Raw genomic sequence first — 8,839 nt, 5'->3', positions numbered from 1 at the left:
GCAAGAATGGATCCAACTCATAATAAAAAACTTTCGGCAGACACGCCAAACACATCGCGGAAAGCGAACCTCTAGAACCTATGGGAAGTTCGTATGGGCCTCTGCAGGAGATGTAAGAAACAGAAAGCTAAGAAGAAACTCAAAGTTTTGTTTGCCCAGATCAACCACAAAATCCTGGGATACGCAAAACAGCTAACCAGCAACAAATGGCGACAGTTATGCGACCTGTAGCCAGCCCATCCCGACTATTGCTGTTCACTGTCGATAGCGGGATGAGGTTATTTGGCTCGATTGATTTGTCTTGACAACCTCAACGGCAAACTAGAAAACGCAAAAAGCTGGAACATAATCCGTTGCCTAATCGATCCCAGCAAAACAAGAGAGAGAACAGCAAGGCAATAGAGAGGATACTACATTCCGACAAATAAAATTCCAATAAGGAAGGATGTCACCAAATGCGACACTATCTCGCCAATGCTATTCACCGCCTGTTTACCGGAGGTATTCTGAGAACTGGATTGGGAACAGTAGGGACAAGAGTTGATTGTGGATTCTTATGGCGCAAGGGCATCTACGGCCAAAGAGCGCCATGGCACAAGGTATTTTTCATTTCTCAAGGTGGGGTCAAACTACTATTTCCCAAGCATTTCACCCTAAAGAAGCCGAGCACCAGACCAGGGGAAAGTTTGTACCCATTGTATTACCGGTGGGTACCCGGCGGCACTGGGACCGAACCCCGCACCTCCCGCATGCGAGGCGGATGCTCAACAGTAGGGGCAAGAGTTAATGAAGAATACCAAGTAATTTGTGATTCGCTGATGACATATTCTTGCTAAGTCACTCAGCTGATGAAGTGCAATGCATGATCATTGAGGTAGACAGGCAGAGTGATACTATCAGCTTAAAAGTTAACTTAGAGAAAACGAAAGTAATGCTCAACAGTCTAGCAAGGAAACAGCAGTTCACAATTGGTAGCGACAGCGCTGGAAGTGGTCAGGAAATACGTCTGCTTGGGGCAGGTAGTGACCCCTGTTCCGAATCATGAGAGGGAAATAACTAGAAGAATAAGAATAGGGCAGAGTGCGTACGGCAGGTTCTCTCTGGTCATGAATGCCAGTTTGCCAATATATCTCAAGAGAAAAGTATACAATAACTGTATCTAACTGGTACTCCCCTACGGGACAGAAACGTGGAGGCTAAAGAAACGGGCTTAAATTATGTTGATGACAACGCATGAAAAGAAAAATGATAGGTATAACGTGAAGAGACCTGAAGCCGGGCAGAGTGAGTGAGGAAACAAATGCGGGTTAATGATATCCTAGACAAAATCAAAGGACGGAAATTTGCTTGAGCAGGGCATGCAATGTGGAGGCAAGATAACCGCTGGTCCTTAAGAGAAACTGGGTGGGGATGCGGTGGCCGCGGCTGGCAAAGCAAAGGCTTATTTGGAGAGACATGGAAAAGGCCTTTGCCGTGCACTGGGCGCACACAGGCTGATGATGACGATGGCATGCCGATTCGAAATAGATCAAGAAATCATCTAGCGGATGTGTCAAAGGTATGCCGGGGAATCCACGCAACAACCGACACTACACTAATTAAAGGACCCACAAACACATGCTCCAATACGAAGTCGGTCCTAGCCGTGGTGGCTAGATCCTTCTGAAGAAATTTCACCGGGGCGCGACCAAATCAAGAATGCAATCATGCGAAACGCGGGAAAACAGAAGATAAGCGCAATGCCCATATACTTCAATAAAATATGAGACAGCGGTGAGATCTTAAAAGCGTGTGAGCATGCCGAGGTAATAATGATTCCTAGACATGGGAAATACCACATTTGCACAACCTTAGACCAATCTCGCTCACCGCACGCGTGGCCAAATGGTTAGAAGGGATGGTGAACACCCAGCTTAGAGTGCACTTGGAAAGGGAGCAACTTATGCCAGACACCATGTTCGGCATCGGAAAAAAACTATCCACCGAAGACAAAATACTGCGACTGAATAAAGAAATCTTATACCTAGTATCATCAAAAGCGAGGGGATCATCTTCGTGATGAATACAAAAGGAGAGATTGACAGCATCAGTCAGGATGCCGTACTCAAGAGCCTCAGTGAAACGGGGAAGACGCACAAACATTTATTTGAAGAACTTCCTCACTGACTGCACAGCAACCGTAAGCGTAGGGGAGCTCAAGTCAGAACACCGGCACCTCCTGCGGATGGGCACGCTGCAAGGATCGATAATCTCTTCCCTACTCTTTGACATCGCCATGATTCTAATGGGATAAACGCCCAACTGCAAAGAAGAAATTCGGCAAGCACTGGTATAGAATGGAGAAAAAATGGGGGAGCTGCAGCGGCCACGCACGCTGTCGGTAATTGCGCAGGAGCAGCGGTATGAATTGCGCACTGGAAAAAGCGGACTACACAAGGGTACACAAAAAAGCTTTTACAAAGGAGGAGATAAGCATATGACTAAGCAAAGAAGTAATAAAAAGATCCCGAATCCATCAGAATCTTCCGAACGTTTATCGTGCGCTACAGCGAAAGACATTGCACCATCAAGAAGCTTACTCGATTCACGGACCAGATAAGTGGCATGATCTGAGGAATCACAAACAAAAGAGTTGGACTCAAATAGAAGGACACATTATAGGCGGTAACGGCGCTCGACATCCCCAGACTGACTTATGGCCTATTTCACCGCTCGACCAAAACGGAGAAGAAAATCGAAGCCCCGGTTTGAAAGCACACAAGATCGCACTCGGACTGCCAAATTCTGCGCCAGCCGACGTCATCGACACCATCGACACCATGGAGATCTTCTTAAGGAACGCGGAGCACAAGGAAGCCATCGAAACATGACATGAACGGCGAATGCAACTCAGTAGGACCAGGATAAAGACACTACAGATACTGGGAAGTCGAACTCCTACGAAGGAAATCGAAACACAAAGGAGCAGGCTGACGCTCAGCAAAGGAGAGGAATACACAGTCGTACAGATTTCCGAAAACTTTCATCCGCTCCATCGCAGAGAAAGACGTCAGGCCGGTGCAAGCAGCACACAAAACTCGACTACACAACCCCAACAATCTGGGGAAAGAAATAGCAAGCGTCAACAGCAGAAGTAAAAACTGCATAGAGACGCCGAAGAGGTATCGGTAGCGATAGCTATAAAACATGGAAACACCATAGAACGAAACAGCTATCTTGCGCGACTTGCAAAACCGTGCAGGTCATACCTTAATAGGCAGATCTGCGGGGCGGCGCAAACATCACGAGAAGCAACAGACACTAGGAATGCACCAAACACAACATATACAGAAGGAAACGTGACGGATGACACGGCAGTTCAAGGTCACACATACCGGGCTTCGACGTCTCCAGTCTTAAAAGCTCCATCTCCTCAAACACAAGGTGAGACCACAACACCCTCCCTCCTCCCTGGCTAAGCAAAATGATACGAAAAACCTCACAAAGAACTCACTAGGCAAGAAGATAGAATATTTAGAAACATGCAAGCACGAACGCTTTCGAATTCAGTATTGTACCACAGAATCTGGACAGTACAATACACGACTAACGCATGACCAGCCTCATCTAGATGGTCTGCAACTGTCCGGAACACGTAGGTGACGCGGCGTGGGACAAAAGTCATCCCTTTAAATTCCTACTGAAGATATGCCGAACCCCCTTTTTTTTCCTGGCTTTTGTTTTCAAATTCAATTGTGGGTTGACTTTTATTTTAGCGCCTGATCATATATTTTGATTAGTCTAACCCAGTGATGAAAAGAGACTAAAAAATGAGGAAATGAGATAAGCGATAAAAAAAGCCATCGAAAAAAAATCCCAGCCTTTGGCTCGCTGTTAACAAAGGTCACCAGATCAACGGGCCAGTTTTACAGTTAGCCCTCATAGAAAACGGGCAGCAGTGGGAGGGATCGTACCTGAGAAAGCTTACAGAGGAGACGAGGCCCAAAGATGCTTTGGGGTGTTGTGTGAGGCCTCCATCAGATGAAGCCGATTCCACGCCTCAGAAAAATATACCCACTCCATTGCCGAAATCTTCTTGCTCAAGGATAGGTGTGCGCTGTAATGAGAAATAAGTTTTTTTCTCTTTTTATTGGTATAAGCATCCTCAAGTAGCCACCTACAAAATTCATTAATCAAAATGCTTTTCTGCAATGGTGGTCTTTATAAATATGAGGTTCTCCTTTTTTTGTAATCGGTGAATTTACTCCGCAAATCTTCTTAAAAATATAAAATTATCGTATAGGCAAAACAGATGCTTTGCGCCCTCCTTGTTCCTCCTGCCACATTTTATTTTTTCTACCGTTATTATTTTCTGATTTCTTCCTGAGTTTATTTCTTCCTTACACTTTTGTTTTTCGCTTGATTTCATTATTTTAATTTTCTTTCGCTTCAAAACGCACCTCAGCATTTGCACTGTTTTTTGCACTTTAAGGCCTTCACCATTATCATTTCAGTGCGCACTACTGGACGCTTCTTAAAGCTTTAAAAACTGCCTTTCTGTTTTCTTAAGCGTATTTTGTTTTAGTTTGTGCATTCAGCATCTGCATTTTGGCTCCTGGTAAAATTCGTACCCTCTGAACCTGGTACCAAATGGTGAATGCAAGGTGAGTTACGTCTTCTTTTTAACACGCTCTTATCCCACGTTCTCCTCAGGTCTTTTAAGACTTTAAGACAGCATTTTAGAAGGAGCATGGCAGCGACCACCGCTGCAACGCAGGGAAGTTCACGCAGCACAAGCACGACGTCTCGTTCGAAGTAATCAACATACTGCACCAATCCTGCTTGCACCGTTGGTTAGATGCAGAGAAGCAGCGAAGCGCCTAAGCGGATTCGTACACTAAGCTTCGCTAAACCACCAGGGCCCGTGAGGTTAACGGCTTCGCTTCTTTTTCAGTTGCCTTCTGCTGGCTGCAGTGAAGTATATGCGATCACCAAGAAACCCCCAAAAGCCTCGTTTCCTTGCCTTTTGCGTAACACTGCTGCTCTCGCGACATTCTAACAGCTTCAGGCGGTGTCGGTTTTGATGACCACACTTTTTTCTTCATTCCGAAGGGGGGGGGGGGGGGGGGCTTATGGGCTTATGAGATTGAGCTTACTTGTGGAATGCTTGTCTCGTAGCCAGTGCTGTGTGCTTACTGATCGACTTGCGAACGGGATGAAGAGTAATGCAGCAGTGGGACTGGCTATAGTGTATGGCGTGTTATTAGTGTGGAATGCAGAGCTTTAATGTTTTAATAAACAGTTTGATGCCAGAATAGTGTGTTATGTCAGAATGTATTATCAGAGAAAATTAAAATTGCAGAACAAAGATAGCATTAGAAGCTTTCTACTAGTTTTAGGTACTAACCTGTGCTGGTCTATAACAACCGAAAACTGGCTGAATAACGAAGGATACCAAAATAATCCAGGTTCTGTTCTTATGGCCCCGCACTGTTAATTTCCTATTTAAAGTGCCTTATAAGCATTTCGATGACGCTTGGACAGTACGCTGGCCCTTGTCGGATCCGTTCTTGGGGATTTCTGCCGGCGCCCTGCATCATGGTAAGTATAGTTGATTGACTGACTGATTGATTAACTGACTGACTGATCGAGTGGCTGATTGATTTGCTGAATTACTGATTGATTAACTTATTAACTAATTGACAGGCAAACTGACTCATTCAATGACTGGTTTATTGATTGATTGATTGATTCATTGATTGATTGATTGATTGATTGATTGATTGATTGATTGACGAACTAGTTCCTCTGTTATGTGTTTGGAGAGGAAGCGCACAACTTGGAGCGCAACCCTCTAAGTGTCGCCTAATATGTAATGAGCTGTGACGTGATGAGCCTGCAGTTTTGCTGATCCAGACAGCTGCTGGTGAGCCAGCTCTCGGCGACTTTCAGGAATGAAAGGGAAGTGGATGAAACTGCGATCGGGTGGTGTAAAAATATGTGTTGAGCATTTGGGGCGGTTTGTTTTTCGCGATACAGTCATTCTGCCGCACTGAACGAAGCCGACTGCCCCAAACAAGCATGCCATTCGCAACCAATTTTGCGGCGCTACCATTGGGGTTCTAATGATTGCAAAATCTGTTCGGTTTGGTTTGGTTTATGAGGGTTTAACGTCCCAAAGCGACACAGGCTATAAGGGACGCCGTAGTGAAGGACTCCAGAAATTTCGACCACCTGGAGTTCTTCAACGTGCACGGACATCGCACAGCACACGGGCTTCTAGAATTTCGCCTCCATCGAAATTCGACCGCCGCGGCCGGGATTGAACCCGCGGCTTTCGGGCCAGCATTCGAGCGCCATGACCACTCAGCCGCCGCTGCGGCCCTAAAAATCTGTTAGAAGGTGACGGTTATGCACATGTCATCTGCATCTAAATGGCATCGTCGACTCCGTCAATGAGCTTGACATTGAAGTTAAAGGGATATTGAAATGGTGTTACTTTATCAATTTATCAAAACTGCCTTCATCAGCATCGTCATATTCGCGCGCCTACTACAACCACTGCAGTACAAAGGCATCTGTCAGCGCCCTACAACTAATTACGTCTGAACCGAGCTGTTGCTACTGATGTCTCCAGGTTTCTAATGTCATCTACTCACCTGATCATCTGCCCTCTCTTGCTACGTTTACCTTCTCGTGAAATCTACTTTGTTAGCCATTACTCAAAGGAGATATCTGTTATCGAAAGCATGCCCTTAATCTTCCACACAAAATGCATTGCTAAAGATATAAAAATTTACTACAGCAGGAGGCAAACTCACAGACTCATATGTTTGACCAATTACTCGTTTCGTTCCTTTCTTCTTTCACTCCCTCCTTTATCCCTTCCCTTACGGCGCGGTTCAGGTGTCCAACGATATATGAGACAAATACTGCGCCATTTCCTTTCCCCCAAAGACCAATTAATATTATTATAAGCCTGCAGCTCCTAGGAGGGAACTCCGGAAGCCTGATCCGGTATGGTGGGCATCACACATGTGTATCGCTGGTGTAGTTCTAAGAATAACCTTGATCTACATCTTCCCCCGTCCGGACTCCGTAGAGTATCTGTTACGGCTCCAATTGGACTTATTTTTGGAAATGTGGCGGAGCGTTTGAAGGATGCTTCACTTCCGCCATCGGTTGGCCCGGTATTGCACTGCCTCCGGGATCGGCCTTGTCTTTAGCGCGTCTTTGCTATCCTGTCTTTCTATCCCATCTTTCAACTCTCCCACTATCTGCACGTGGTAGCGATTGTGGCTCGGCTTGAGCCAGTGGGCAGGTCTGTGCACTTTCCTTTTCTTTCTTCCTGGCAGCAACTTCTCTCTCTCTCTTTAAGAATACTTTAGGCCTCTTTTCTCCCATACTTAACGGTGCTTCATGCACAGGAAAATTCTCGGCAAGCCAATGTAGGGCAGCTGATAGAATACCGAAATTGATCCGATATCTTCCACGGTGAGAATGAACATCAGGCGTGCATACATCCTAGTGTTTAGGGGTTCTGTTTACTGCTTAACATGAATATGCATGTTCATATGCTAGTATTTTATTTGCGAAAGAGTAAAAGTTTGAAAATTTTAATGCATTTTCAGGAATTTTGTGTCTTCTTGCTCACCGTGACGTGAAGCAAGCAAAGAAACCACACGCTGAAAAAAAAATTGAAGGGGACTCTCAAGCTCTGTCTTAAGAGAATGACGCAATAGCGCAATGGGTTAATTACCATATATCTAGGATTGTTCATTCCATACTTTACAATCATAGATCCCTGGGAGCGCTCACATCACTCCTGGCGCAGTGGCGGAATGGTTAAGCGATAAGCCAATTCCCTGCGATGGCAGGTGCTTCAACCGTGGCCTTGTGCGACCGAGGTTGCTCTTCCCAAACGACCAACCATTGATTTAATAGCCACTTGCCACGGTGGGCGGTTTGCTCACAGTCCGGTGAGCAGGTTGTGATGACGCTGCAAGGTCACGTGACTTAGATGGCCCACCTGCCTCCTAAGTTGCTACTCTGGAAATTTTTCGTGGATTTTTCGCTCACGGTCAACGACACCGACGACGCCGATGGCAACGCCTGAATATTCTTCGACACGAGCTCTTAAACGTTATCTGTTGAAAATTGTCAGGATGGTTACCACTTGTTAACACGGGATTCAGCGGCTGATGTAGGGTATATGCATTTTGCGATTTGTTGTAGTGGAGATTATGGGAGCGACCTGGCATCTGTATAGTTCTAGGGAGCTCTTTTTCCACACACGGTCGTTTTTCGTGTGGGTTCGCTTTCCAGACCACCCCTCTGGAAGCGCAGTGCCGCCGGTGGTCCCCACCACTTTCCGTATAGTTAACGTGGAACGCCTTCCCAGAGTTACGCCACAACCTACTCCTCTCGCCGTGCCCTCCTCCCATGGCAACCCTCCTTCCCCTTTTGGGGTAACTACCCTCCGGTTGGTTCCCACGTCAACCACGTACCAATTCAGCCTTCTCACGCTCTCGCCATGCCCTTCTCCTTCCTCAGTAATCATCCTGCGGTTGGGGGTTTTTTCGATCTCGCAACACCATCCTCCTCCCATGGTAACTGCCTTCCGGACGGTTAATTTTGTAACCATCCTCTGGTTACGCCTTCCTGCGCTCTCATAATAAAGCCTCCTTCCATGGCATCCATGGCAACCCTCCTCGCCCTTCCAGAGTAACTTCCCTCCGCGTAGTTTTCGTGGCAGCCGCCGACCGCTTGGGCCTTCTCAGGCTCTCACCATAATCTTCTTCGGCCATAGTAACCATCCTATTGGGGGGGATTCTGCCTCTCTGCCAGTACCCTCGTCCTC

General features: G+C 46.4%; 1 pseudogene; it reads left to right on the top strand.

Moving 5' to 3' along the window:
- Nucleotides 1–7,054: 7,054 nt before the first annotated feature.
- On the top strand, nt 7,055–7,203 carry LOC144095702 (U2 spliceosomal RNA; annotated as a pseudogene).
- Nucleotides 7,204–8,839: the final 1,636 nt, after the last annotated feature.

The sequence above is a fragment of the Amblyomma americanum genome, chromosome 6 (assembly GCF_052857255.1).
Source record: "Amblyomma americanum isolate KBUSLIRL-KWMA chromosome 6, ASM5285725v1, whole genome shotgun sequence".
Taxonomy (NCBI): Eukaryota; Metazoa; Arthropoda; class Arachnida; order Ixodida; family Ixodidae; genus Amblyomma; species Amblyomma americanum.
This window is presented reverse-complemented; position numbering and strand designations above follow the sequence as displayed.